The 23914-nt window shown below is 53.4% G+C and overlaps 52 non-coding genes across 52 annotated transcripts; 34 read left to right on the top strand and 18 right to left on the bottom strand.

Moving 5' to 3' along the window:
- Positions 1–277: 277 nt before the first annotated feature.
- Trnar-acg lies at positions 278–350 on the bottom strand. Its single transcript has one exon. It is a non-coding gene; the product is annotated as a tRNA-Arg (tRNA).
- Positions 351–795: 445 nt separating this feature from the next.
- Positions 796–887, top strand: Trnai-uau. The gene is given in 2 exon segments: positions 796–833; positions 852–887. It is a non-coding gene; the product is annotated as a tRNA-Ile (tRNA).
- Positions 888–998: 111 nt separating this feature from the next.
- Positions 999–1070, top strand: Trnad-guc. Its single transcript has one exon. It is a non-coding gene; the product is annotated as a tRNA-Asp (tRNA).
- Positions 1071–1649: 579 nt separating this feature from the next.
- On the bottom strand, positions 1650–1722 carry Trnar-acg. The gene has a single exon. It is a non-coding gene; the product is annotated as a tRNA-Arg (tRNA).
- Positions 1723–2168: 446 nt separating this feature from the next.
- Trnai-uau lies at positions 2169–2260 on the top strand. The gene is given in 2 exon segments: positions 2169–2206; positions 2225–2260. It is a non-coding gene; the product is annotated as a tRNA-Ile (tRNA).
- Positions 2261–2371: 111 nt separating this feature from the next.
- On the top strand, positions 2372–2443 carry Trnad-guc. Its single transcript has one exon. It is a non-coding gene; the product is annotated as a tRNA-Asp (tRNA).
- Positions 2444–3023: 580 nt separating this feature from the next.
- On the bottom strand, positions 3024–3096 carry Trnar-acg. The gene has a single exon. It is a non-coding gene; the product is annotated as a tRNA-Arg (tRNA).
- Positions 3097–3541: 445 nt separating this feature from the next.
- Trnai-uau lies at positions 3542–3633 on the top strand. The gene is given in 2 exon segments: positions 3542–3579; positions 3598–3633. It is a non-coding gene; the product is annotated as a tRNA-Ile (tRNA).
- A 111-nt stretch (positions 3634–3744) lies between these two features.
- Trnad-guc lies at positions 3745–3816 on the top strand. Its single transcript has one exon. It is a non-coding gene; the product is annotated as a tRNA-Asp (tRNA).
- Positions 3817–4395: 579 nt separating this feature from the next.
- Positions 4396–4468, bottom strand: Trnar-acg. The gene has a single exon. It is a non-coding gene; the product is annotated as a tRNA-Arg (tRNA).
- A 446-nt stretch (positions 4469–4914) lies between these two features.
- Trnai-uau lies at positions 4915–5006 on the top strand. Its single transcript is given in 2 exon segments — positions 4915–4952; positions 4971–5006. It is a non-coding gene; the product is annotated as a tRNA-Ile (tRNA).
- A 111-nt stretch (positions 5007–5117) lies between these two features.
- Trnad-guc lies at positions 5118–5189 on the top strand. The gene has a single exon. It is a non-coding gene; the product is annotated as a tRNA-Asp (tRNA).
- A 568-nt stretch (positions 5190–5757) lies between these two features.
- On the bottom strand, positions 5758–5830 carry Trnar-acg. Its single transcript has one exon. It is a non-coding gene; the product is annotated as a tRNA-Arg (tRNA).
- Positions 5831–6275: 445 nt separating this feature from the next.
- On the top strand, positions 6276–6367 carry Trnai-uau. The gene is given in 2 exon segments: positions 6276–6313; positions 6332–6367. It is a non-coding gene; the product is annotated as a tRNA-Ile (tRNA).
- Positions 6368–6478: 111 nt separating this feature from the next.
- Positions 6479–6550, top strand: Trnad-guc. The gene has a single exon. It is a non-coding gene; the product is annotated as a tRNA-Asp (tRNA).
- A 579-nt stretch (positions 6551–7129) lies between these two features.
- On the bottom strand, positions 7130–7202 carry Trnar-acg. The gene has a single exon. It is a non-coding gene; the product is annotated as a tRNA-Arg (tRNA).
- Positions 7203–7647: 445 nt separating this feature from the next.
- On the top strand, positions 7648–7739 carry Trnai-uau. The gene is given in 2 exon segments: positions 7648–7685; positions 7704–7739. It is a non-coding gene; the product is annotated as a tRNA-Ile (tRNA).
- A 111-nt stretch (positions 7740–7850) lies between these two features.
- Positions 7851–7922, top strand: Trnad-guc. Its single transcript has one exon. It is a non-coding gene; the product is annotated as a tRNA-Asp (tRNA).
- A 568-nt stretch (positions 7923–8490) lies between these two features.
- Trnar-acg lies at positions 8491–8563 on the bottom strand. The gene has a single exon. It is a non-coding gene; the product is annotated as a tRNA-Arg (tRNA).
- Positions 8564–9008: 445 nt separating this feature from the next.
- Trnai-uau lies at positions 9009–9100 on the top strand. Its single transcript is given in 2 exon segments — positions 9009–9046; positions 9065–9100. It is a non-coding gene; the product is annotated as a tRNA-Ile (tRNA).
- A 111-nt stretch (positions 9101–9211) lies between these two features.
- Positions 9212–9283, top strand: Trnad-guc. The gene has a single exon. It is a non-coding gene; the product is annotated as a tRNA-Asp (tRNA).
- Positions 9284–9862: 579 nt separating this feature from the next.
- Trnar-acg lies at positions 9863–9935 on the bottom strand. The gene has a single exon. It is a non-coding gene; the product is annotated as a tRNA-Arg (tRNA).
- Positions 9936–10380: 445 nt separating this feature from the next.
- Positions 10381–10472, top strand: Trnai-uau. Its single transcript is given in 2 exon segments — positions 10381–10418; positions 10437–10472. It is a non-coding gene; the product is annotated as a tRNA-Ile (tRNA).
- A 111-nt stretch (positions 10473–10583) lies between these two features.
- Trnad-guc lies at positions 10584–10655 on the top strand. The gene has a single exon. It is a non-coding gene; the product is annotated as a tRNA-Asp (tRNA).
- Positions 10656–11233: 578 nt separating this feature from the next.
- Trnar-acg lies at positions 11234–11306 on the bottom strand. The gene has a single exon. It is a non-coding gene; the product is annotated as a tRNA-Arg (tRNA).
- Positions 11307–11751: 445 nt separating this feature from the next.
- Positions 11752–11843, top strand: Trnai-uau. Its single transcript is given in 2 exon segments — positions 11752–11789; positions 11808–11843. It is a non-coding gene; the product is annotated as a tRNA-Ile (tRNA).
- A 111-nt stretch (positions 11844–11954) lies between these two features.
- Trnad-guc lies at positions 11955–12026 on the top strand. The gene has a single exon. It is a non-coding gene; the product is annotated as a tRNA-Asp (tRNA).
- Positions 12027–12594: 568 nt separating this feature from the next.
- Positions 12595–12667, bottom strand: Trnar-acg. Its single transcript has one exon. It is a non-coding gene; the product is annotated as a tRNA-Arg (tRNA).
- A 445-nt stretch (positions 12668–13112) lies between these two features.
- Positions 13113–13204, top strand: Trnai-uau. The gene is given in 2 exon segments: positions 13113–13150; positions 13169–13204. It is a non-coding gene; the product is annotated as a tRNA-Ile (tRNA).
- Positions 13205–13315: 111 nt separating this feature from the next.
- On the top strand, positions 13316–13387 carry Trnad-guc. The gene has a single exon. It is a non-coding gene; the product is annotated as a tRNA-Asp (tRNA).
- Positions 13388–13966: 579 nt separating this feature from the next.
- On the bottom strand, positions 13967–14039 carry Trnar-acg. Its single transcript has one exon. It is a non-coding gene; the product is annotated as a tRNA-Arg (tRNA).
- Positions 14040–14484: 445 nt separating this feature from the next.
- Trnai-uau lies at positions 14485–14576 on the top strand. The gene is given in 2 exon segments: positions 14485–14522; positions 14541–14576. It is a non-coding gene; the product is annotated as a tRNA-Ile (tRNA).
- A 111-nt stretch (positions 14577–14687) lies between these two features.
- Trnad-guc lies at positions 14688–14759 on the top strand. The gene has a single exon. It is a non-coding gene; the product is annotated as a tRNA-Asp (tRNA).
- A 578-nt stretch (positions 14760–15337) lies between these two features.
- Trnar-acg lies at positions 15338–15410 on the bottom strand. The gene has a single exon. It is a non-coding gene; the product is annotated as a tRNA-Arg (tRNA).
- Positions 15411–15855: 445 nt separating this feature from the next.
- Positions 15856–15947, top strand: Trnai-uau. Its single transcript is given in 2 exon segments — positions 15856–15893; positions 15912–15947. It is a non-coding gene; the product is annotated as a tRNA-Ile (tRNA).
- Positions 15948–16058: 111 nt separating this feature from the next.
- On the top strand, positions 16059–16130 carry Trnad-guc. The gene has a single exon. It is a non-coding gene; the product is annotated as a tRNA-Asp (tRNA).
- A 579-nt stretch (positions 16131–16709) lies between these two features.
- Trnar-acg lies at positions 16710–16782 on the bottom strand. The gene has a single exon. It is a non-coding gene; the product is annotated as a tRNA-Arg (tRNA).
- A 445-nt stretch (positions 16783–17227) lies between these two features.
- On the top strand, positions 17228–17319 carry Trnai-uau. The gene is given in 2 exon segments: positions 17228–17265; positions 17284–17319. It is a non-coding gene; the product is annotated as a tRNA-Ile (tRNA).
- Positions 17320–17430: 111 nt separating this feature from the next.
- Positions 17431–17502, top strand: Trnad-guc. Its single transcript has one exon. It is a non-coding gene; the product is annotated as a tRNA-Asp (tRNA).
- A 579-nt stretch (positions 17503–18081) lies between these two features.
- Trnar-acg lies at positions 18082–18154 on the bottom strand. The gene has a single exon. It is a non-coding gene; the product is annotated as a tRNA-Arg (tRNA).
- A 445-nt stretch (positions 18155–18599) lies between these two features.
- Trnai-uau lies at positions 18600–18691 on the top strand. The gene is given in 2 exon segments: positions 18600–18637; positions 18656–18691. It is a non-coding gene; the product is annotated as a tRNA-Ile (tRNA).
- Positions 18692–18802: 111 nt separating this feature from the next.
- Positions 18803–18874, top strand: Trnad-guc. The gene has a single exon. It is a non-coding gene; the product is annotated as a tRNA-Asp (tRNA).
- A 568-nt stretch (positions 18875–19442) lies between these two features.
- Positions 19443–19515, bottom strand: Trnar-acg. Its single transcript has one exon. It is a non-coding gene; the product is annotated as a tRNA-Arg (tRNA).
- Positions 19516–19960: 445 nt separating this feature from the next.
- Positions 19961–20052, top strand: Trnai-uau. The gene is given in 2 exon segments: positions 19961–19998; positions 20017–20052. It is a non-coding gene; the product is annotated as a tRNA-Ile (tRNA).
- A 111-nt stretch (positions 20053–20163) lies between these two features.
- Positions 20164–20235, top strand: Trnad-guc. Its single transcript has one exon. It is a non-coding gene; the product is annotated as a tRNA-Asp (tRNA).
- Positions 20236–20803: 568 nt separating this feature from the next.
- Trnar-acg lies at positions 20804–20876 on the bottom strand. The gene has a single exon. It is a non-coding gene; the product is annotated as a tRNA-Arg (tRNA).
- Positions 20877–21321: 445 nt separating this feature from the next.
- Positions 21322–21413, top strand: Trnai-uau. Its single transcript is given in 2 exon segments — positions 21322–21359; positions 21378–21413. It is a non-coding gene; the product is annotated as a tRNA-Ile (tRNA).
- A 111-nt stretch (positions 21414–21524) lies between these two features.
- On the top strand, positions 21525–21596 carry Trnad-guc. Its single transcript has one exon. It is a non-coding gene; the product is annotated as a tRNA-Asp (tRNA).
- A 579-nt stretch (positions 21597–22175) lies between these two features.
- On the bottom strand, positions 22176–22248 carry Trnar-acg. The gene has a single exon. It is a non-coding gene; the product is annotated as a tRNA-Arg (tRNA).
- Positions 22249–22693: 445 nt separating this feature from the next.
- On the top strand, positions 22694–22785 carry Trnai-uau. Its single transcript is given in 2 exon segments — positions 22694–22731; positions 22750–22785. It is a non-coding gene; the product is annotated as a tRNA-Ile (tRNA).
- A 111-nt stretch (positions 22786–22896) lies between these two features.
- Positions 22897–22968, top strand: Trnad-guc. The gene has a single exon. It is a non-coding gene; the product is annotated as a tRNA-Asp (tRNA).
- Positions 22969–23536: 568 nt separating this feature from the next.
- Positions 23537–23609, bottom strand: Trnar-acg. Its single transcript has one exon. It is a non-coding gene; the product is annotated as a tRNA-Arg (tRNA).
- Between the last annotated feature and the right edge of the window lie 305 nt (positions 23610–23914).

Genomic DNA, 23914 nt, shown 5'->3' on the forward strand with positions numbered 1-23914 from the left:
CGCCACTCTGCTGTGCGGACAGATGCGCGCTCTTCGGTGCGTGACATGGGACACTTGGAAAAGCGTTGTCTGCGTCGCCTACCGTTTAATTAACTGCGTAGCATCTGCCAGCTTGACTTGTCTCGACTTTGCTCGACTGACGCTTGCACGAAGCGATATTTACCGCGATCGTCTCGAGATGCAGCTGCGAGATGGTCAGGATTAACATTGCACTCCACGAAGGTGGAGACATTCGAATGCACTGCCTAGCTACGCGCCCCGCAACCTAACGAAATGCCGATCCTGCCAGGATTCGAACCTGGAATCTTCTGATCCGTAGTCAGACGCGTTATCCGTTGCGCCACAGGGCCACTGTTCGCGTTTTCTGCTACGAGGCGGGTGCACATCGCAAAGCAACGTGTTCTCCGTGGCTCGACAATTGCATGTCATCCACTGACAACGGCGGCGCGGCCACTCTGGTCTTCGGCACTCTGCAGGGAGCTGCCACCAAGGAAGGCATCTCTCCTCCTGCTGCTCGGCCACGGAGCGCCTGCACAGCTTAGAGCTTGCCACAGATCTGCCGTCGCTGATGGACAGGTAGCGGAATGCAAGGCGCCCGTTTTTTTGCATTTTTTCGGTGATGACAAGCGGTTGACATGCTTGTAAGTGTAGCATATAAAACAAGAATCGTATGAAGCATTCGTAGACAGGTGCTAACGTCGCAGTATGGCCGCAGGTGACGGTCGTATGACGGGTCTGTAGCCACAACAGGTTGGCATCAAAGTGAATACCGCTAACTGTAAGCACTGTGCTGTAGCCCCAGTGGCGCAATTGGTTAGCGCACGGTACTTATAAGGCAGTAGCCGTGAGCAATGCCGGGGTTGTGAGTTCGAGCCTCACCTGGGGCATACTTTCATTTCGTTACAGCTGACTATGGAAGCATCGGGACGCTAGGTTTGAGATGTATCGCGTACATGAGAACCATAAATGTGCGTGCACTGTAGACAAGGACTGCGTGTTCCTCGGTAGTATAGTGGTTAGTATCCCCGCCTGTCACGCGGGAGACCGGGGTTCGATTCCCCGCCGGGGAGATGCGATTTTTATATCGCGAAGGTTGCGCGTGTGGCCCGAAAAAGCATTACCGTTGTGATCAAGGAATGTAATTGCTAAAAAATCGTAAGAAAGTCTGCGTCTTAGGAAGTGTTTCTCGTATTCTGCACACGACGTCGTCGTTTCACAACTCACAGGGTTTGCCGTCGACGCTGAATCAGCGCACCCCAGGATTAATGATCGAGCTCGAAGCACCCAAGAAAAAGAATAATTTTAGCAGAGCGTGGTTTCGATCCACGGACCTCTGGGTTATGGGCCCAGCACGCTTCCACTGCGCCACTCTGCTGTGCGGACAGATGCGCGCTCTTCGGTGCGTGACATGGGACACTTGGAAAAGCGTTGTCTGCGTCGCCTACCGTTTAATTAACTGCGTAGCATCTGCCAGCTTGACTTGTCTCGACTTTGCTCGACTGACGCTACGCTGACGCTTGCACGAAGCGATATTTACCGCGATCGTCTCGAGATGCAGCTGCGAGATGCTCAGGATTAACATTGCACTCCACGAAGGTGGAGACATTCGAATGCACTGCCTAGCTACGCGCCCGCAACTAACGAAATGCCGACCCTGCCAGGATTCGAACCTGGAATCTTCTGATCCGTAGTCAGACGCGTTATCCGTTGCGCCACAGGGCCACTGTTCGCGTTTTCTGCTACGAGGCGGGTGCACATCGCAAAGCAACGTGTTCTCCGTGGCTCGACAATTGCATGTCATCCACTGACAACGGCGGCGCGGCCACTCTGGTCTTCGGCACTCTGCAGGGAGCTGCCACCAAGGAAGGCATCTCTCCTCCTGCTGCTCGGCCACGGAGCGCCTGCACAGCTTAGAGCTTGCCACAGATCTGCCGTCGCTGATGGACAGGTAGCGGAATGCAAGGCGCCCGTTTTTTTTGCATTTTTTCGGTGATGACAAGCGGTTGACATGCTTGTAAGTGTAGCATATAAAACAAGAATCGTATGAAGCATTCGTAGACAGGTGCTAACGTCGCAGTATGGCCGCAGGTGACGGTCGTATGACGGGTCTGTAGCCACAACAGGTTGGCATCAAAGTGAATACCGCTAACTGTAAGCACTGTGCTGTAGCCCCAGTGGCGCAATTGGTTAGCGCACGGTACTTATAAGGCAGTAGCCGTGAGCAATGCCGGGGTTGTGAGTTCGAGCCTCACCTGGGGCATACTTTCATTTCGTTACAGCTGACTATGGAAGCATCGGGACGCTAGGTTTGAGATGTATCGCGTACATGAGAACCATAAATGTGCGTGCACTGTAGACAAGGACTGCGTGTTCCTCGGTAGTATAGTGGTTAGTATCCCCGCCTGTCACGCGGGAGACCGGGGTTCGATTCCCCGCCGGGGAGATGCGATTTTTATATCGCGAAGGTTGCGCGTGTGGCCCGAAAAAGCATTACCGTTGTGATCAAGGAATGTAATTGCTAAAAAATCGTAAGAAAGTCTGCGTCTTAGGAAGTGTTTCTCGTATTCTGCACACGACGTCGTCGTTTCACAACTCACAGGGTTTGCCGTCGACGCTGAATCAGCGCACCCCAGGATTAATATCGAGCTCGAAGCACCCAAGAAAAAGAATAATTTTAGCAGAGCGTGGTTTCGATCCACGGACCTCTGGGTTATGGGCCCAGCACGCTTCCACTGCGCCACTCTGCTGTGCGGACAGATGCGCGCTCTTCGGTGCGTGACATGGGACACTTGGAAAAAGCGTTGTCTGCGTCGCCTACCGTTTAATTAACTGCGTAGCATCTGCCAGCTTGACTTGTCTCGACTTTGCTCGACTGACGCTACGCTGACGCTTGCACGAAGCGATATTTACCGCGATCGTCTCGAGATGCAGCTGCGAGATGCTCAGGATTAACATTGCACTCCACGAAGGTGGGAGACATTCGAATGCACTGCCTAGCTACGCGCCCGCAACTAACGAAATGCCGACCCTGCCAGGATTCGAACCTGGAATCTTCTGATCCGTAGTCAGACGCGTTATCCGTTGCGCCACAGGGCCACTGTTCGCGTTTTCTGCTACGAGGCGGGTGCACATCGCAAAGCAACGTGTTCTCCGTGGCTCGACAATTGCATGTCATCCACTGACAACGGCGGCGCGGCCACTCTGGTCTTCGGCACTCTGCAGGGAGCTGCCACCAAGGAAGGCATCTCTCCTCCTGCTGCTCGGCCACGGAGCGCCTGCACAGCTTAGAGCTTGCCACAGATCTGCCGTCGCTGATGGACAGGTAGCGGAATGCAAGGCGCCCGTTTTTTTGCATTTTTTCGGTGATGACAAGCGGTTGACATGCTTGTAAGTGTAGCATATAAAACAAGAATCGTATGAAGCATTCGTAGACAGGTGCTAACGTCGCAGTATGGCCGCAGGTGACGGTCGTATGACGGGTCTGTAGCCACAACAGGTTGGCATCAAAGTGAATACCGCTAACTGTAAGCACTGTGCTGTAGCCCCAGTGGCGCAATTGGTTAGCGCACGGTACTTATAAGGCAGTAGCCGTGAGCAATGCCGGGGTTGTGAGTTCGAGCCTCACCTGGGGCATACTTTCATTTCGTTACAGCTGACTATGGAAGCATCGGGACGCTAGGTTTGAGATGTATCGCGTACATGAGAACCATAAATGTGCGTGCACTGTAGACAAGGACTGCGTGTTCCTCGGTAGTATAGTGGTTAGTATCCCCGCCTGTCACGCGGGAGACCGGGGTTCGATTCCCCGCCGGGGAGATGCGATTTTTATATCGCGAAGGTTGCGCGTGTGGCCCGAAAAAGCATTACCGTTGTGATCAAGGAATGTAATTGCTAAAAAATCGTAAGAAAGTCTGCGTCTTAGGAAGTGTTTCTCGTATTCTGCACACGACGTCGTCGTTTCACAACTCACAGGGTTTGCCGTCGACGCTGAATCAGCGCACCCCAGGATTAATGATCGAGCTCGAAGCACCCAAGAAAAAGAATAATTTTAGCAGAGCGTGGTTTCGATCCACGGACCTCTGGGTTATGGGCCCAGCACGCTTCCACTGCGCCACTCTGCTGTGCGGACAGATCCGCGCTCTTCGGTGCGTGACATGGGACACTTGGAAAAGCGTTGTCTGCGTCGCCTACCGTTTAATTAACTGCGTAGCATCTGCCAGCTTGACTTGTCTCGACTTTGCTCGACTGACGCTACGCTGACGCTTGCACGAAGCGATATTTACCGCGATCGTCTCGAGATGCAGCTGCGAGATGCTCAGGATTAACATTGCACTCCACGAAGGTGGAGACATTCGAATGCACTGCCTAGCTACGCGCCCGCAACTAACGAAATGCCGACCCTGCCAGGATTCGAACCTGGAATCTTCTGATCCGTAGTCAGACGCGTTATCCGTTGCGCCACAGGGCCACTGTTCGCGTTTTCTGCTACGAGGCGGGTGCACATCGCAAAGCAACGTGTTCTCCGTGGCTCGACAATTGCATGTCATCCACTGACAACGGCGGCGCGGCCACTCTGGTCTTCGGCACTCTGCAGGGAGCTGCCACCAAGGAAGGCATCTCTCCTCCTGCTGCTCGGCCACGGAGCGCCTGCACAGCTTAGAGCTTGCCACAGATCTGCCGTCGCTGATGGACAGGTAGCGGAATGCAAGGCGCCCGTTTTTTTTGCATTTTTTCGGTGATGACAAGCGGTTGACATGCTTGTAAGTGTAGCATATAAAACAAGAATCGTATGAAGCATTCGTAGACAGGTGCTAACGTCGCAGTATGGCCGCAGGTGACGGTCGTATGACGGGTCTGTAGCCACAACAGGTTGGCATCAAAGTGAATACCGCTAACTGTAAGCACTGTGCTGTAGCCCCAGTGGCGCAATTGGTTAGCGCACGGTACTTATAAGGCAGTAGCCGTGAGCAATGCCGGGGTTGTGAGTTCGAGCCTCACCTGGGGCATACTTTCATTTCGTAGCAGCTGACTATGGAAGCATCGGGACGCTAGGTTTGAGATGTATCGCGTACATGAGAACCATAAATGTGCGTGCACTGTAGACAAGGACTGCGTGTTCCTCGGTAGTATAGTGGTTAGTATCCCCGCCTGTCACGCGGGAGACCGGGGTTCGATTCCCCGCCGGGGAGATGCGATTTTTATATCGCGAAGGTTGCGCGTGTGGCCCGAAAAAGCATTACCGTTGTGATCAAGGAATGTAATTGCTAAAAAATCGTAAGAAAGTCTGCGTCTTAGGAAGTGTTTCTCGTATTCTGCACACGACGTCGTCGTTTCACAACTCACAGGGTTTGCCGTCGACGCTGAATCAGCGCACCCCAGGATTAATGATCGAGCTCGAAGCACCCAAGAAAAAGAATAATTTTAGCAGAGCGTGGTTTCGATCCACGGACCTCTGGGTTATGGGCCCAGCACGCTTCCACTGCGCCACTCTGCTGTGCGGACAGATGCGCGCTCTTCGGTGCGTGACATGGGACACTTGGAAAAGCGTTGTCTGCGTCGCCTACCGTTTAATTAACTGCGTAGCATCTGCCAGCTTGACTTGTCTCGACTTTGCTCGACTGACGCTTGCACGAAGCGATATTTACCGCGATCGTCTCGAGATGCAGCTGCGAGATGGTCAGGATTAACATTGCACTCCACGAAGGTGGAGACATTCGAATGCACTGCCTAGCTACGCGCCCGCAACTAACGAAATGCCGATCCTGCCAGGATTCGAACCTGGAATCTTCTGATCCGTAGTCAGACGCGTTATCCGTTGCGCCACAGGGCCACTGTTCGCGTTTTCTGCTACGAGGCGGGTGCACATCGCAAAGCAACGTGTTCTCCGTGGCTCGACAATTGCATGTCATCCACTGACAACGGCGGCGCGGCCACTCTGGTCTTCGGCACTCTGCAGGGAGCTGCCACCAAGGAAGGCATCTCTCCTCCTGCTGCTCGGCCACGGAGCGCCTGCACAGCTTAGAGCTTGCCACAGATCTGCCGTCGCTGATGGACAGGTAGCGGAATGCAAGGCGCCCGTTTTTTTGCATTTTTTCGGTGATGACAAGCGGTTGACATGCTTGTAAGTGTAGCATATAAAACAAGAATCGTATGAAGCATTCGTAGACAGGTGCTAACGTCGCAGTATGGCCGCAGGTGACGGTCGTATGACGGGTCTGTAGCCACAACAGGTTGGCATCAAAGTGAATACCGCTAACTGTAAGCACTGTGCTGTAGCCCCAGTGGCGCAATTGGTTAGCGCACGGTACTTATAAGGCAGTAGCCGTGAGCAATGCCGGGGTTGTGAGTTCGAGCCTCACCTGGGGCATACTTTCATTTCGTTACAGCTGACTATGGAAGCATCGGGACGCTAGGTTTGAGATGTATCGCGTACATGAGAACCATAAATGTGCGTGCACTGTAGACAAGGACTGCGTGTTCCTCGGTAGTATAGTGGTTAGTATCCCCGCCTGTCACGCGGGAGACCGGGGTTCGATTCCCCGCCGGGGAGATGCGATTTTTATATCGCGAAGGTTGCGCGTGTGGCCCGAAAAAGCATTACCGTTGTGATCAAGGAATGTAATTGCTAAAAAATCGTAAGAAAGTCTGCGTCTTAGGAAGTGTTTCTCGTATTCTGCACACGACGTCGTCGTTTCACAACTCACAGGGTTTGCCGTCGACGCTGAATCAGCGCACCCCAGGATTAATGATCGAGCTCGAAGCACCCAAGAAAAAGAATAATTTTAGCAGAGCGTGGTTTCGATCCACGGACATCTGGGTTATGGGCCCAGCACGCTTCCACTGCGCCACTCTGCTGTGCGGACAGATGCGCGCTCTTCGGTGCGTGACATGGGACACTTGGAAAAGCGTTGTCTGCGTCGCCTACCGTTTAATTAACTGCGTAGCATCTGCCAGCTTGACTTGTCTCGACTTTGCTCGACTGACGCTACGCTGACGCTTGCACGAAGCGATATTTACCGCGATCGTCTCGAGATGCAGCTGCGAGATGCTCAGGATTAACATTGCACTCCACGAAGGTGGAGACATTCGAATGCACTGCCTAGCTACGCGCCCGCAACTAACGAAATGCCGACCCTGCCAGGATTCGAACCTGGAATCTTCTGATCCGTAGTCAGACGCGTTATCCGTTGCGCCACAGGGCCACTGTTCGCGTTTTCTGCTACGAGGCGGGTGCACATCGCAAAGCAACGTGTTCTCCGTGGCTCGACAATTGCATGTCATCCACTGACAACGGCGGCGCGGCCACTCTGGTCTTCGGCACTCTGCAGGGAGCTGCCACCAAGGAAGGCATCTCTCCTCCTGCTGCTCGGCCACGGAGCGCCTGCACAGCTTAGAGCTTGCCACAGATCTGCCGTCGCTGATGGACAGGTAGCGGAATGCAAGGCGCCCGTTTTTTTGCATTTTTTCGGTGATGACAAGCGGTTGACATGCTTGTAAGTGTAGCATATAAAACAAGAATCGTATGAAGCATTCGTAGACAGGTGCTAACGTCGCAGTATGGCCGCAGGTGACGGTCGTATGACGGGTCTGTAGCCACAACAGGTTGGCATCAAAGTGAATACCGCTAACTGTAAGCACTGTGCTGTAGCCCCAGTGGCGCAATTGGTTAGCGCACGGTACTTATAAGGCAGTAGCCGTGAGCAATGCCGGGGTTGTGAGTTCGAGCCTCACCTGGGGCATACTTTCATTTCGTAGCAGCTGACTATGGAAGCATCGGGACGCTAGGTTTGAGATGTATCGCGTACATGAGAACCATAAATGTGCGTGCACTGTAGACAAGGACTGCGTGTTCCTCGGTAGTATAGTGGTTAGTATCCCCGCCTGTCACGCGGGAGACCGGGGTTCGATTCCCCGCCGGGGAGATGCGATTTTTATATCGCGAAGGTTGCGCGTGTGGCCCGAAAAAGCATTACCGTTGTGATCAAGGAATGTAATTGCTAAAAAATCGTAAGAAAGTCTGCGTCTTAGGAAGTGTTTCTCGTATTCTGCACACGACGTCGTCGTTTCACAACTCACAGGGTTTGCCGTCGACGCTGAATCAGCGCACCCCAGGATTAATGATCGAGCTCGAAGCACCCAAGAAAAAGAATAATTTTAGCAGAGCGTGGTTTCGATCCACGGACCTCTGGGTTATGGGCCCAGCACGCTTCCACTGCGCCACTCTGCTGTGCGGACAGATGCGCGCTCTTCGGTGCGTGACATGGGACACTTGGAAAAGCGTTGTCTGCGTCGCCTACCGTTTAATTAACTGCGTAGCATCTGCCAGCTTGACTTGTCTCGACTTTGCTCGACTGACGCTTGCACGAAGCGATATTTACCGCGATCGTCTCGAGATGCAGCTGCGAGATGGTCAGGATTAACATTGCACTCCACGAAGGTGGAGACATTCGAATGCACTGCCTAGCTACGCGCCCGCAACTAACGAAATGCCGATCCTGCCAGGATTCGAACCTGGAATCTTCTGATCCGTAGTCAGACGCGTTATCCGTTGCGCCACAGGGCCACTGTTCGCGTTTTCTGCTACGAGGCGGGTGCACATCGCAAAGCAACGTGTTCTCCGTGGCTCGACAATTGCATGTCATCCACTGACAACGGCGGCGCGGCCACTCTGGTCTTCGGCACTCTGCAGGGAGCTGCCACCAAGGAAGGCATCTCTCCTCCTGCTGCTCGGCCACGGAGCGCCTGCACAGCTTAGAGCTTGCCACAGATCTGCCGTCGCTGATGGACAGGTAGCGGAATGCAAGGCGCCCGTTTTTTTGCATTTTTTCGGTGATGACAAGCGGTTGACATGCTTGTAAGTGTAGCATATAAAACAAGAATCGTATGAAGCATTCGTAGACAGGTGCTAACGTCGCAGTATGGCCGCAGGTGACGGTCGTATGACGGGTCTGTAGCCACAACAGGTTGGCATCAAAGTGAATACCGCTAACTGTAAGCACTGTGCTGTAGCCCCAGTGGCGCAATTGGTTAGCGCACGGTACTTATAAGGCAGTAGCCGTGAGCAATGCCGGGGTTGTGAGTTCGAGCCTCACCTGGGGCATACTTTCATTTCGTTACAGCTGACTATGGAAGCATCGGGACGCTAGGTTTGAGATGTATCGCGTACATGAGAACCATAAATGTGCGTGCACTGTAGACAAGGACTGCGTGTTCCTCGGTAGTATAGTGGTTAGTATCCCCGCCTGTCACGCGGGAGACCGGGGTTCGATTCCCCGCCGGGGAGATGCGATTTTTATATCGCGAAGGTTGCGCGTGTGGCCCGAAAAAGCATTACCGTTGTGATCAAGGAATGTAATTGCTAAAAAATCGTAAGAAAGTCTGCGTCTTAGGAAGTGTTTCTCGTATTCTGCACACGACGTCGTCGTTTCACAACTCACAGGGTTTGCCGTCGACGCTGAATCAGCGCACCCCAGGATTAATGATCGAGCTCGAAGCACCCAAGAAAAAGAATAATTTTAGCAGAGCGTGGTTTCGATCCACGGACCTCTGGGTTATGGGCCCAGCACGCTTCCACTGCGCCACTCTGCTGTGCGGACAGATGCGCGCTCTTCGGTGCGTGACATGGGACACTTGGAAAAGCGTTGTCTGCGTCGCCTACCGTTTAATTAACTGCGTAGCATCTGCCAGCTTGACTTGTCTCGACTTTGCTCGACTGACGCTACGCTGACGCTTGCACGAAGCGATATTTACCGCGATCGTCTCGAGATGCAGCTGCGAGATGCTCAGGATTAACATTGCACTCCACGAAGGTGGAGACATTCGAATGCACTGCCTAGCTACGCGCCCGCAACTAACGAAATGCCGACCCTGCCAGGATTCGAACCTGGAATCTTCTGATCCGTAGTCAGACGCGTTATCCGTTGCGCCACAGGGCCACTGTTCGCGTTTTCTGCTACGAGGCGGGTGCACATCGCAAAGCAACGTGTTCTCCGTGGCTCGACAATTGCATGTCATCCACTGACAACGGCGGCGCGGCCACTCTGGTCTTCGGCACTCTGCAGGGAGCTGCCACCAAGGAAGGCATCTCTCCTCCTGCTGCTCGGCCACGGAGCGCCTGCACAGCTTAGAGCTTGCCACAGATCTGCCGTCGCTGATGGACAGGTAGCGGAATGCAAGGCGCCCGTTTTTTTGCATTTTTTCGGTGATGACAAGCGGTTGACATGCTTGTAAGTGTAGCATATAAAACAAGAATCGTATGAAGCATTCGTAGACAGGTGCTAACGTCGCAGTATGGCCGCAGGTGACGGTCGTATGACGGGTCTGTAGCCACAACAGGTTGGCATCAAAGTGAATACCGCTAACTGTAAGCACTGTGCTGTAGCCCCAGTGGCGCAATTGGTTAGCGCACGGTACTTATAAGGCAGTAGCCGTGAGCAATGCCGGGGTTGTGAGTTCGAGCCTCACCTGGGGCATACTTTCATTTCGTTACAGCTGACTATGGAAGCATCGGGACGCTAGGTTTGAGATGTATCGCGTACATGAGAACCATAAATGTGCGTGCACTGTAGACAAGGACTGCGTGTTCCTCGGTAGTATAGTGGTTAGTATCCCCGCCTGTCACGCGGGAGACCGGGGTTCGATTCCCCGCCGGGGAGATGCGATTTTTATATCGCGAAGGTTGCGCGTGTGGCCCGAAAAAGCATTACCGTTGTGATCAAGGAATGTAATTGCTAAAAAATCGTAAGAAAGTCTGCGTCTTAGGAAGTGTTTCTCGTATTCTGCACACGACGTCGTCGTTTCACAACTCACAGGGTTTGCCGTCGACGCTGAATCAGCGCACCCCAGGATTAATATCGAGCTCGAAGCACCCAAGAAAAAGAATAATTTTAGCAGAGCGTGGTTTCGATCCACGGACCTCTGGGTTATGGGCCCAGCACGCTTCCACTGCGCCACTCTGCTGTGCGGACAGATGCGCGCTCTTCGGTGCGTGACATGGGACACTTGGAAAAGCGTTGTCTGCGTCGCCTACCGTTTAATTAACTGCGTAGCATCTGCCAGCTTGACTTGTCTCGACTTTGCTCGACTGACGCTACGCTGACGCTTGCACGAAGCGATATTTACCGCGATCGTCTCGAGATGCAGCTGCGAGATGCTCAGGATTAACATTGCACTCCACGAAGGTGGAGACATTCGAATGCACTGCCTAGCTACGCGCCCGCAACTAACGAAATGCCGACCCTGCCAGGATTCGAACCTGGAATCTTCTGATCCGTAGTCAGACGCGTTATCCGTTGCGCCACAGGGCCACTGTTCGCGTTTTCTGCTACGAGGCGGGTGCACATCGCAAAGCAACGTGTTCTCCGTGGCTCGACAATTGCATGTCATCCACTGACAACGGCGGCGCGGCCACTCTGGTCTTCGGCACTCTGCAGGGAGCTGCCACCAAGGAAGGCATCTCTCCTCCTGCTGCTCGGCCACGGAGCGCCTGCACAGCTTAGAGCTTGCCACAGATCTGCCGTCGCTGATGGACAGGTAGCGGAATGCAAGGCGCCCGTTTTTTTGCATTTTTTCGGTGATGACAAGCGGTTGACATGCTTGTAAGTGTAGCATATAAAACAAGAATCGTATGAAGCATTCGTAGACAGGTGCTAACGTCGCAGTATGGCCGCAGGTGACGGTCGTATGACGGGTCTGTAGCCACAACAGGTTGGCATCAAAGTGAATACCGCTAACTGTAAGCACTGTGCTGTAGCCCCAGTGGCGCAATTGGTTAGCGCACGGTACTTATAAGGCAGTAGCCGTGAGCAATGCCGGGGTTGTGAGTTCGAGCCTCACCTGGGGCATACTTTCATTTCGTAGCAGCTGACTATGGAAGCATCGGGACGCTAGGTTTGAGATGTATCGCGTACATGAGAACCATAAATGTGCGTGCACTGTAGACAAGGACTGCGTGTTCCTCGGTAGTATAGTGGTTAGTATCCCCGCCTGTCACGCGGGAGACCGGGGTTCGATTCCCCGCCGGGGAGATGCGATTTTTATATCGCGAAGGTTGCGCGTGTGGCCCGAAAAAGCATTACCGTTGTGATCAAGGAATGTAATTGCTAAAAAATCGTAAGAAAGTCTGCGTCTTAGGAAGTGTTTCTCGTATTCTGCACACGACGTCGTCGTTTCACAACTCACAGGGTTTGCCGTCGACGCTGAATCAGCGCACCCCAGGATTAATGATCGAGCTCGAAGCACCCAAGAAAAAGAATAATTTTAGCAGAGCGTGGTTTCGATCCACGGACCTCTGGGTTATGGGCCCAGCACGCTTCCACTGCGCCACTCTGCTGTGCGGACAGATGCGCGCTCTTCGGTGCGTGACATGGGACACTTGGAAAAGCGTTGTCTGCGTCGCCTACCGTTTAATTAACTGCGTAGCATCTGCCAGCTTGACTTGTCTCGACTTTGCTCGACTGACGCTTGCACGAAGCGATATTTACCGCGATCGTCTCGAGATGCAGCTGCGAGATGGTCAGGATTAACATTGCACTCCACGAAGGTGGAGACATTCGAATGCACTGCCTAGCTACGCGCCCGCAACTAACGAAATGCCGATCCTGCCAGGATTCGAACCTGGAATCTTCTGATCCGTAGTCAGACGCGTTATCCGTTGCGCCACAGGGCCACTGTTCGCGTTTTCTGCTACGAGGCGGGTGCACATCGCAAAGCAACGTGTTCTCCGTGGCTCGACAATTGCATGTCATCCACTGACAACGGCGGCGCGGCCACTCTGGTCTTCGGCACTCTGCAGGGAGCTGCCACCAAGGAAGGCATCTCTCCTCCTGCTGCTCGGCCACGGAGCGCCTGCACAGCTTAGAGCTTGCCACAGATCTGCCGTCGCTGATGGACAGGTAGCGGAATGCAAGGCGCCCGTTTTTTTGCATTTTTTCGGTGATGACAAGCGGTTGACATGCTTGTAAGTGTAGCATATAAAACAAGAATCGTATGAAGCATTCGTAGACAGGTGCTAACGTCGCAGTATGGCCGCAGGTGACGGTCGTATGACGGGTCTGTAGCCACAACAGGTTGGCATCAAAGTGAATACCGCTAACTGTAAGCACTGTGCTGTAGCCCCAGTGGCGCAATTGGTTAGCGCACGGTACTTATAAGGCAGTAGCCGTGAGCAATGCCGGGGTTGTGAGTTCGAGCCTCACCTGGGGCATACTTTCATTTCGTTACAGCTGACTATGGAAGCATCGGGACGCTAGGTTTGAGATGTATCGCGTACATGAGAACCATAAATGTGCGTGCACTGTAGACAAGGACTGCGTGTTCCTCGGTAGTATAGTGGTTAGTATCCCCGCCTGTCACGCGGGAGACCGGGGTTCGATTCCCCGCCGGGGAGATGCGATTTTTATATCGCGAAGGTTGCGCGTGTGGCCCGAAAAAGCATTACCGTTGTGATCAAGGAATGTAATTGCTAAAAAATCGTAAGAAAGTCTGCGTCTTAGGAAGTGTTTCTCGTATTCTGCACACGACGTCGTCGTTTCACAACTCACAGGGTTTGCCGTCGACGCTGAATCAGCGCACCCCAGGATTAATGATCGAGCTCGAAGCACCCAAGAAAAAGAATAATTTTAGCAGAGCGTGGTTTCGATCCACGGACCTCTGGGTTATGGGCCCAGCACGCTTCCACTGCGCCACTCTGCTGTGCGGACAGATGCGCGCTCTTCGGTGCGTGACATGGGACACTTGGAAAAGCGTTGTCTGCGTCGCCTACCGTTTAATTAACTGCGTAGCATCTGCCAGCTTGACTTGTCTCGACTTTGCTCGACTGACGCTACGCTGACGCTTGCACGAAGCGATATTTACCGCGATCGTCTCGAGATGCAGCTGCGAGATGCTCAGGATTAACATTGCACTCCACGAAGGTGGAGACATTCGAATGCACTGCCTAGCTACGCGCCCGCAACTAACGAAATGCCGACCCTGCCAGGATTCGAACCTGGAATCTTCTGATCCGTAGTCAGACGCGTTATCCGTTGCGCCACAGGGCCACTGTTCGCGTTTTCTGCTACGAGGCGGGTGCACATCGCAAAGCAACGTGTTCTCCGTGGCTCGACAATTGCATGTCATCCACTGACAACGGCGGCGCGGCCACTCTGGTCTTCGGCACTCTGCAGGGAGCTGCCACCAAGGAAGGCATCTCTCCTCCTGCTGCTCGGCCACGGAGCGCCTGCACAGCTTAGAGCTTGCCACAGATCTGCCGTCGCTGATGGACAGGTAGCGGAATGCAAGGCGCCCGTTTTTTTGCATTTTTTCGGTGATGACAAGCGGTTGACATGCTTGTAAGTGTAGCATATAAAACAAGAATCGTATGAAGCATTCGTAGACAGGTGCTAACGTCGCAGTATGGCCGCAGGTGACGGTCGTATGACGGGTCTGTAGCCACAACAGGTTGGCATCAAAGTGAATACCGCTAACTGTAAGCACTGTGCTGTAGCCCCAGTGGCGCAATTGGTTAGCGCACGGTACTTATAAGGCAGTAGCCGTGAGCAATGCCGGGGTTGTGAGTTCGAGCCTCACCTGGGGCATACTTTCATTTCGTTACAGCTGACTATGGAAGCATCGGGACGCTAGGTTTGAGATGTATCGCGTACATGAGAACCATAAATGTGCGTGCACTGTAGACAAGGACTGCGTGTTCCTCGGTAGTATAGTGGTTAGTATCCCCGCCTGTCACGCGGGAGACCGGGGTTCGATTCCCCGCCGGGGAGATGCGATTTTTATATCGCGAAGGTTGCGCGTGTGGCCCGAAAAAGCATTACCGTTGTGATCAAGGAATGTAATTGCTAAAAAATCGTAAGAAAGTCTGCGTCTTAGGAAGTGTTTCTCGTATTCTGCACACGACGTCGTCGTTTCACAACTCACAGGGTTTGCCGTCGACGCTGAATCAGCGCACCCCAGGATTAATATCGAGCTCGAAGCACCCAAGAAAAAGAATAATTTTAGCAGAGCGTGGTTTCGATCCACGGACCTCTGGGTTATGGGCCCAGCACGCTTCCACTGCGCCACTCTGCTGTGCGGACAGATGCGCGCTCTTCGGTGCGTGACATGGGACACTTGGAAAAGCGTTGTCTGCGTCGCCTACCGTTTAATTAACTGCGTAGCATCTGCCAGCTTGACTTGTCTCGACTTTGCTCGACTGACGCTACGCTGACGCTTGCACGAAGCGATATTTACCGCGATCGTCTCGAGATGCAGCTGCGAGATGCTCAGGATTAACATTGCACTCCACGAAGGTGGAGACATTCGAATGCACTGCCTAGCTACGCGCCCGCAACTAACGAAATGCCGACCCTGCCAGGATTCGAACCTGGAATCTTCTGATCCGTAGTCAGACGCGTTATCCGTTGCGCCACAGGGCCACTGTTCGCGTTTTCTGCTACGAGGCGGGTGCACATCGCAAAGCAACGTGTTCTCCGTGGCTCGACAATTGCATGTCATCCACTGACAACGGCGGCGCGGCCACTCTGGTCTTCGGCACTCTGCAGGGAGCTGCCACCAAGGAAGGCATCTCTCCTCCTGCTGCTCGGCCACGGAGCGCCTGCACAGCTTAGAGCTTGCCACAGATCTGCCGTCGCTGATGGACAGGTAGCGGAATGCAAGGCGCCCGTTTTTTTGCATTTTTTCGGTGATGACAAGCGGTTGACATGCTTGTAAGTGTAGCATATAAAACAAGAATCGTATGAAGCATTCGTAGACAGGTGCTAACGTCGCAGTATGGCCGCAGGTGACGGTCGTATGACGGGTCTGTAGCCACAACAGGTTGGCATCAAAGTGAATACCGCTAACTGTAAGCACTGTGCTGTAGCCCCAGTGGCGCAATTGGTTAGCGCACGGTACTTATAAGGCAGTAGCCGTGAGCAATGCCGGGGTTGTGAGTTCGAGCCTCACCTGGGGCATACTTTCATTTCGTTACAGCTGACTATGGAAGCATCGGGACGCTAGGTTTGAGATGTATCGCGTACATGAGAACCATAAATGTGCGTGCACTGTAGACAAGGACTGCGTGTTCCTCGGTAGTATAGTGGTTAGTATCCCCGCCTGTCACGCGGGAGACCGGGGTTCGATTCCCCGCCGGGGAGATGCGATTTTTATATCGCGAAGGTTGCGCGTGTGGCCCGAAAAAGCATTACCGTTGTGATCAAGGAATGTAATTGCTAAAAAATCGTAAGAAAGTCTGCGTCTTAGGAAGTGTTTCTCGTATTCTGCACACGACGTCGTCGTTTCACAACTCACAGGGTTTGCCGTCGACGCTGAATCAGCGCACCCCAGGATTAATGATCGAGCTCGAAGCACCCAAGAAAAAGAATAATTTTAGCAGAGCGTGGTTTCGATCCACGGACCTCTGGGTTATGGGCCCAGCACGCTTCCACTGCGCCACTCTGCTGTGCGGACAGATCCGCGCTCTTCGGTGCGTGACATGGGACACTTGGAAAAGCGTTGTCTGCGTCGCCTACCGTTTAATTAACTGCGTAGCATCTGCCAGCTTGACTTGTCTCGACTTTGCTCGACTGACGCTACGCTGACGCTTGCACGAAGCGATATTTACCGCGATCGTCTCGAGATGCAGCTGCGAGATGCTCAGGATTAACATTGCACTCCACGAAGGTGGAGACATTCGAATGCACTGCCTAGCTACGCGCCCGCAACTAACGAAATGCCGACCCTGCCAGGATTCGAACCTGGAATCTTCTGATCCGTAGTCAGACGCGTTATCCGTTGCGCCACAGGGCCACTGTTCGCGTTTTCTGCTACGAGGCGGGTGCACATCGCAAAGCAACGTGTTCTCCGTGGCTCGACAATTGCATGTCATCCACTGACAACGGCGGCGCGGCCACTCTGGTCTTCGGCACTCTGCAGGGAGCTGCCACCAAGGAAGGCATCTCTCCTCCTGCTGCTCGGCCACGGAGCGCCTGCACAGCTTAGAGCTTGCCACAGATCTGCCGTCGCTGATGGACAGGTAGCGGAATGCAAGGCGCCCGTTTTTTTGCATTTTTTCGGTGATGACAAGCGGTTGACATGCTTGTAAGTGTAGCATATAAAACAAGAATCGTATGAAGCATTCGTAGACAGGTGCTAACGTCGCAGTATGGCCGCAGGTGACGGTCGTATGACGGGTCTGTAGCCACAACAGGTTGGCATCAAAGTGAATACCGCTAACTGTAAGCACTGTGCTGTAGCCCCAGTGGCGCAATTGGTTAGCGCACGGTACTTATAAGGCAGTAGCCGTGAGCAATGCCGGGGTTGTGAGTTCGAGCCTCACCTGGGGCATACTTTCATTTCGTAGCAGCTGACTATGGAAGCATCGGGACGCTAGGTTTGAGATGTATCGCGTACATGAGAACCATAAATGTGCGTGCACTGTAGACAAGGACTGCGTGTTCCTCGGTAGTATAGTGGTTAGTATCCCCGCCTGTCACGCGGGAGACCGGGGTTCGATTCCCCGCCGGGGAGATGCGATTTTTATATCGCGAAGGTTGCGCGTGTGGCCCGAAAAAGCATTACCGTTGTGATCAAGGAATGTAATTGCTAAAAAATCGTAAGAAAGTCTGCGTCTTAGGAAGTGTTTCTCGTATTCTGCACACGACGTCGTCGTTTCACAACTCACAGGGTTTGCCGTCGACGCTGAATCAGCGCACCCCAGGATTAATGATCGAGCTCGAAGCACCCAAGAAAAAGAATAATTTTAGCAGAGCGTGGTTTCGATCCACGGACCTCTGGGTTATGGGCCCAGCACGCTTCCACTGCGCCACTCTGCTGTGCGGACAGATGCGCGCTCTTCGGTGCGTGACATGGGACACTTGGAAAAGCGTTGTCTGCGTCGCCTACCGTTTAATTAACTGCGTAGCATCTGCCAGCTTGACTTGTCTCGACTTTGCTCGACTGACGCTACGCTGACGCTTGCACGAAGCGATATTTACCGCGATCGTCTCGAGATGCAGCTGCGAGATGCTCAGGATTAACATTGCACTCCACGAAGGTGGAGACATTCGAATGCACTGCCTAGCTACGCGCCCGCAACTAACGAAATGCCGACCCTGCCAGGATTCGAACCTGGAATCTTCTGATCCGTAGTCAGACGCGTTATCCGTTGCGCCACAGGGCCACTGTTCGCGTTTTCTGCTACGAGGCGGGTGCACATCGCAAAGCAACGTGTTCTCCGTGGCTCGACAATTGCATGTCATCCACTGACAACGGCGGCGCGGCCACTCTGGTCTTCGGCACTCTGCAGGGAGCTGCCACCAAGGAAGGCATCTCTCCTCCTGCTGCTCGGCCACGGAGCGCCTGCACAGCTTAGAGCTTGCCACAGATCTGCCGTCGCTGATGGACAGGTAGCGGAATGCAAGGCGCCCGTTTTTTTGCATTTTTTCGGTGATGACAAGCGGTTGACATGCTTGTAAGTGTAGCATATAAAACAAGAATCGTATGAAGCATTCGTAGACAGGTGCTAACGTCGCAGTATGGCCGCAGGTGACGGTCGTATGACGGGTCTGTAGCCACAACAGGTTGGCATCAAAGTGAATACCGCTAACTGTAAGCACTGTGCTGTAGCCCCAGTGGCGCAATTGGTTAGCGCACGGTACTTATAAGGCAGTAGCCGTGAGCAATGCCGGGGTTGTGAGTTCGAGCCTCACCTGGGGCATACTTTCATTTCGTAGCAGCTGACTATGGAAGCATCGGGACGCTAGGTTTGAGATGTATCGCGTACATGAGAACCATAAATGTGCGTGCACTGTAGACAAGGACTGCGTGTTCCTCGGTAGTATAGTGGTTAGTATCCCCGCCTGTCACGCGGGAGACCGGGGTTCGATTCCCCGCCGGGGAGATGCGATTTTTATATCGCGAAGGTTGCGCGTGTGGCCCGAAAAAGCATTACCGTTGTGATCAAGGAATGTAATTGCTAAAAAATCGTAAGAAAGTCTGCGTCTTAGGAAGTGTTTCTCGTATTCTGCACACGACGTCGTCGTTTCACAACTCACAGGGTTTGCCGTCGACGCTGAATCAGCGCACCCCAGGATTAATGATCGAGCTCGAAGCACCCAAGAAAAAGAATAATTTTAGCAGAGCGTGGTTTCGATCCACGGACCTCTGGGTTATGGGCCCAGCACGCTTCCACTGCGCCACTCTGCTGTGCGGACAGATGCGCGCTCTTCGGTGCGTGACATGGGACACTTGGAAAAGCGTTGTCTGCGTCGCCTACCGTTTAATTAACTGCGTAGCATCTGCCAGCTTGACTTGTCTCGACTTTGCTCGACTGACGCTTGCACGAAGCGATATTTACCGCGATCGTCTCGAGATGCAGCTGCGAGATGCTCAGGATTAACATTGCACTCCACGAAGGTGGAGACATTCGAATGCACTGCCTAGCTACGCGCCCGCAACTAACAAAATGCCGACCCTGCCAGGATTCGAACCTGGAATCTTCTGATCCGTAGTCAGACGCGTTATCCGTTGCGCCACAGGGCCACTGTTCGCGTTTTCTGCTACGAGGCGGGTGCACATCGCAAAGCAACGTGTTCTCCGTGGCTCGACAATTGCATGTCATCCACTGACAACGGCGGCGCGGCCACTCTGGTCTTCGGCACTCTGCAGGGAGCTGCCACCAAGGAAGGCATCTCTCCTCCTGCTGCTCGGCCACGGAGCGCCTGCACAGCTTAGAGCTTGCCACAGATCTGCCGTCGCTGATGGACAGGTAGCGGAATGCAAGGCGCCCGTTTTTTTGCATTTTTTCGGTGATGACAAGCGGTTGACATGCTTGTAAGTGTAGCATATAAAACAAGAATCGTATGAAGCATTCGTAGACAGGTGCTAACGTCGCAGTATGGCCGCAGGTGACGGTCGTATGACGGGTCTGTAGCCACAACAGGTTGGCATCAAAGTGAATACCGCTAACTGTAAGCACTGTGCTGTAGCCCCAGTGGCGCAATTGGTTAGCGCACGGTACTTATAAGGCAGTAGCCGTGAGCAATGCCGGGGTTGTGAGTTCGAGCCTCACCTGGGGCATACTTTTATTTCGTAGCAGCTGACTATGGAAGCATCGGGACGCTAGGTTTGAGATGTATCGCGTACATGAGAACCATAAATGTGCGTGCACTGTAGACAAGGACTGCGTGTTCCTCGATAGTATAGTGGTTAGTATCCCCGCCTGTCACGCGGGAGACCGGGGTTCGATTCCCCGCCGGGGAGATGCGATTTTTATATCGCGAAGGTTGCGCGTGTGGCCCGAAAAAGCATTACCGTTGTGATCAAGGAATGTAATTGCTAAAAAATCGTAAGAAAGTCTGCGTCTTAGGAAGTGTTTCTCGTATTCTGCACACGACGTCGTCGTTTCACAACTCACAGGGTTTGCCGTCGACGCTGAATCAGCGCACCCCAGGATTAATGATCGAGCTCGAAGCACCCAAGAAAAAGAATAATTTTAGCAGAGCGTGGTTTCGATCCACGGACCTCTGGGTTATGGGCCCAGCACGCTTCCACTGCGCCACTCTGCTGTGCGGACAGATGCGCGCTCTTCGGTGCGTGACATGGGACACTTGGAAAAGCGTTGTCTGCGTCGCCTACCGTTTAATTAACTGCGTAGCATCTGCCAGCTTGACTTGTCTCGACTTTGCTCGACTGACGCTTGCACGAAGCGATATTTACCGCGATCGTCTCGAGATGCAGCTGCGAGATGCTCAGGATTAACATTGCACTCCACGAAGGTGGAGACATTCGAATGCACTGCCTAGCTACGCGCCCGCAACTAACAAAATGCCGACCCTGCCAGGATTCGAACCTGGAATCTTCTGATCCGTAGTCAGACGCGTTATCCGTTGCGCCACAGGGCCACTGTTCGCGTTTTCTGCTACGAGGCGGGTGCACATCGCAAAGCAACGTGTTCTCCGTGGCTCGACAATTGCATGTCATCCACTGACAACGGCGGCGCGGCCACTCTGGTCTTCGGCACTCTGCAGGGAGCTGCCACCAAGGAAGGCATCTCTCCTCCTGCTGCTCGGCCACGGAGCGCCTGCACAGCTTAGAGCTTGCCACAGATCTGCCGTCGCTGATGGACAGGTAGCGGAATGCAAGGCGCCCGTTTTTTTGCATTTTTTCGGTGATGACAAGCGGTTGACATGCTTGTAAGTGTAGCATATAAAACAAGAATCGTATGAAGCATTCGTAGACAGGTGCTAACGTCGCAGTATGGCCGCAGGTGACGGTCGTATGACGGGTCTGTAGCCACAACAGGTTGGCATCAAAGTGAATACCGCTAACTGTAAGCACTGTGCTGTAGCCCCAGTGGCGCAATTGGTTAGCGCACGGTACTTATAAGGCAGTAGCCGTGAGCAATGCCGGGGTTGTGAGTTCGAGCCTCACCTGGGGCATACTTTTATTTCGTAGCAGCTGACTATGGAAGCATCGGGACGCTAGGTTTGAGATGTATCGCGTACATGAGAACCATAAATGTGCGTGCACTGTAGACAAGGACTGCGTGTTCCTCGATAGTATAGTGGTTAGTATCCCCGCCTGTCACGCGGGAGACCGGGGTTCGATTCCCCGCCGGGGAGATGCGATTTTTATATCGCGAAGGTTGCGCGTGTGGCCCGAAAAAGCATTACCGTTGTGATCAAGGAATGTAATTGCTAAAAAATCGTAAGAAAGTCTGCGTCTTAGGAAGTGTTTCTCGTATTCTGCACACGACGTCGTCGTTTCACAACTCACAGGGTTTGCCGTCGACGCTGAATCAGCGCACCCCAGGATTAATGATCGAGCTCGAAGCACCCAAGAAAAAGAATAATTTTAGCAGAGCGTGGTTTCGATCCACGGACCTCTGGGTTATGGGCCCAGCACGCTTCCACTGCGCCACTCTGCTGTGCGGACAGATGCGCGCTCTTCGGTGCGTGACATGGGACACTTGGAAAAGCGTTGTCTGCGTCGCCTACCGTTTAATTAACTGCGTAGCATCTGCCAGCTTGACTTGTCTCGACTTTGCTCGACTGACGCTACGCTGACGCTTGCACGAAGCGATATTTACCGCGATCGTCTCGAGATGCAGCTGCGAGATGCTCAGGATTAACATTGCACTCCACGAAGGTGGAGACATTCGAATGCACTGCCTAGCTACGCGCCCGCAACTAACGAAATGCCGATCCTGCCAGGATTCGAACCTGGAATCTTCTGATCCGTAGTCAGACGCGTTATCCGTTGCGCCACAGGGCCACTGTTCGCGTTTTCTGCTACGAGGCGGGTGCACATCGCAAAGCAACGTGTTCTCCGTGGCTCGACAATTGCATGTCATCCACTGACAACGGCGGCGCGGCCACTCTGGTCTTCGGCACTCTGCAGGGAGCTGCCACCAAGGAAGGCATCTCTCCTCCTGCTGCTCGGCCACGGAGCGCCTGCACAGCTTAGAGCTTGCCACAGATCTGCCGTCGCTGATGGACAGGTAGCGGAATGCAAGGCGCCCGTTTTTTTGCATTTTTTCGGTGATGACAAGCGGTTGACATGCTTGTAAGTGTAGCATATAAAACAAGAATCGTATGAAGCATTCGTAGACAGGTGCTAACGTCGCAGTATGGCCGCAGGTGACGGTCGTATGACGGGTCTGTAGCCACAACAGGTTGGCATCAAAGTGAATACCGCTAACTGTAAGCACTGTGCTGTAGCCCCAGTGGCGCAATTGGTTAGCGCACGGTACTTATAAGGCAGTAGCCGTGAGCAATGCCGGGGTTGTGAGTTCGAGCCTCACCTGGGGCATACTTTTATTTCGTAGCAGCTGACTATGGAAGCATCGGGACGCTAGGTTTGAGATGTATCGCGTACATGAGAACCATAAATGTGCGTGCACTGTAGACAAGGACTGCGTGTTCCTCGGTAGTATAGTGGTTAGTATCCCCGCCTGTCACGCGGGAGACCGGGGTTCGATTCCCCGCCGGGGAGATGCGATTTTTATATCGCGAAGGTTGCGCGTGTGGCCCGAAAAAGCATTACCGTTGTGATCAAGGAATGTAATTGCTAAAAAATCGTAAGAAAGTCTGCGTCTTAGGAAGTGTTTCTCGTATTCTGCACACGACGTCGTCGTTTCACAACTCACAGGGTTTGCCGTCGACGCTGAATCAGCGCACCCCAGGATTAATGATCGAGCTCGAAGCACCCAAGAAAAAGAATAATTTTAGCAGAGCGTGGTTTCGATCCACGGACCTCTGGGTTATGGGCCCAGCACGCTTCCACTGCGCCACTCTGCTGTGCGGACAGATGCGCGCTCTTCGGTGCGTGACATGGGACACTTGGAAAAGCGTTGTCTGCGTCGCCTACCGTTTAATTAACTGCGTAGCATCTGCCAGCTTGACTTGTCTCGACTTTGCTCGACTGACGCTTGCACGAAGCGATATTTACCGCGATCGTCTCGAGATGCAGCTGCGAGATGGTCAGGATTAACATTGCACTCCACGAAGGTGGAGACATTCGAATGCACTGCCTAGCTACGCGCCCGCAACTAACGAAATGCCGATCCTGCCAGGATTCGAACCTGGAATCTTCTGATCCGTAGTCAGACGCGTTATCCGTTGCGCCACAGGGCCACTGTTCGCGTTTTCTGCTACGAGGCGGGTGCACATCGCAAAGCAACGTGTTCTCCGTGGCTCGACAATTGCATGTCATCCACTGACAACGGCGGCGCGGCCACTCTGGTCTTCGGCACTCTGCAGGGAGCTGCCACCAAGGAAGGCATCTCTCCTCCTGCTGCTCGGCCACGGAGCGCCTGCACAGCTTAGAGCTTGCCACAGATCTGCCGTCGCTGATGGACAGGTAGCGGAATGCAAGGCGCCCGTTTTTTTGCATTTTTTCGGTGATGACAAGCGGTTGACATGCTTGTAAGTGTAGCATA

Source organism: Schistocerca piceifrons, chromosome 8 (genome assembly GCF_021461385.2).
Source record: "Schistocerca piceifrons isolate TAMUIC-IGC-003096 chromosome 8, iqSchPice1.1, whole genome shotgun sequence".
In the NCBI taxonomy this organism is placed as follows: Eukaryota; Metazoa; Arthropoda; class Insecta; order Orthoptera; family Acrididae; genus Schistocerca; species Schistocerca piceifrons.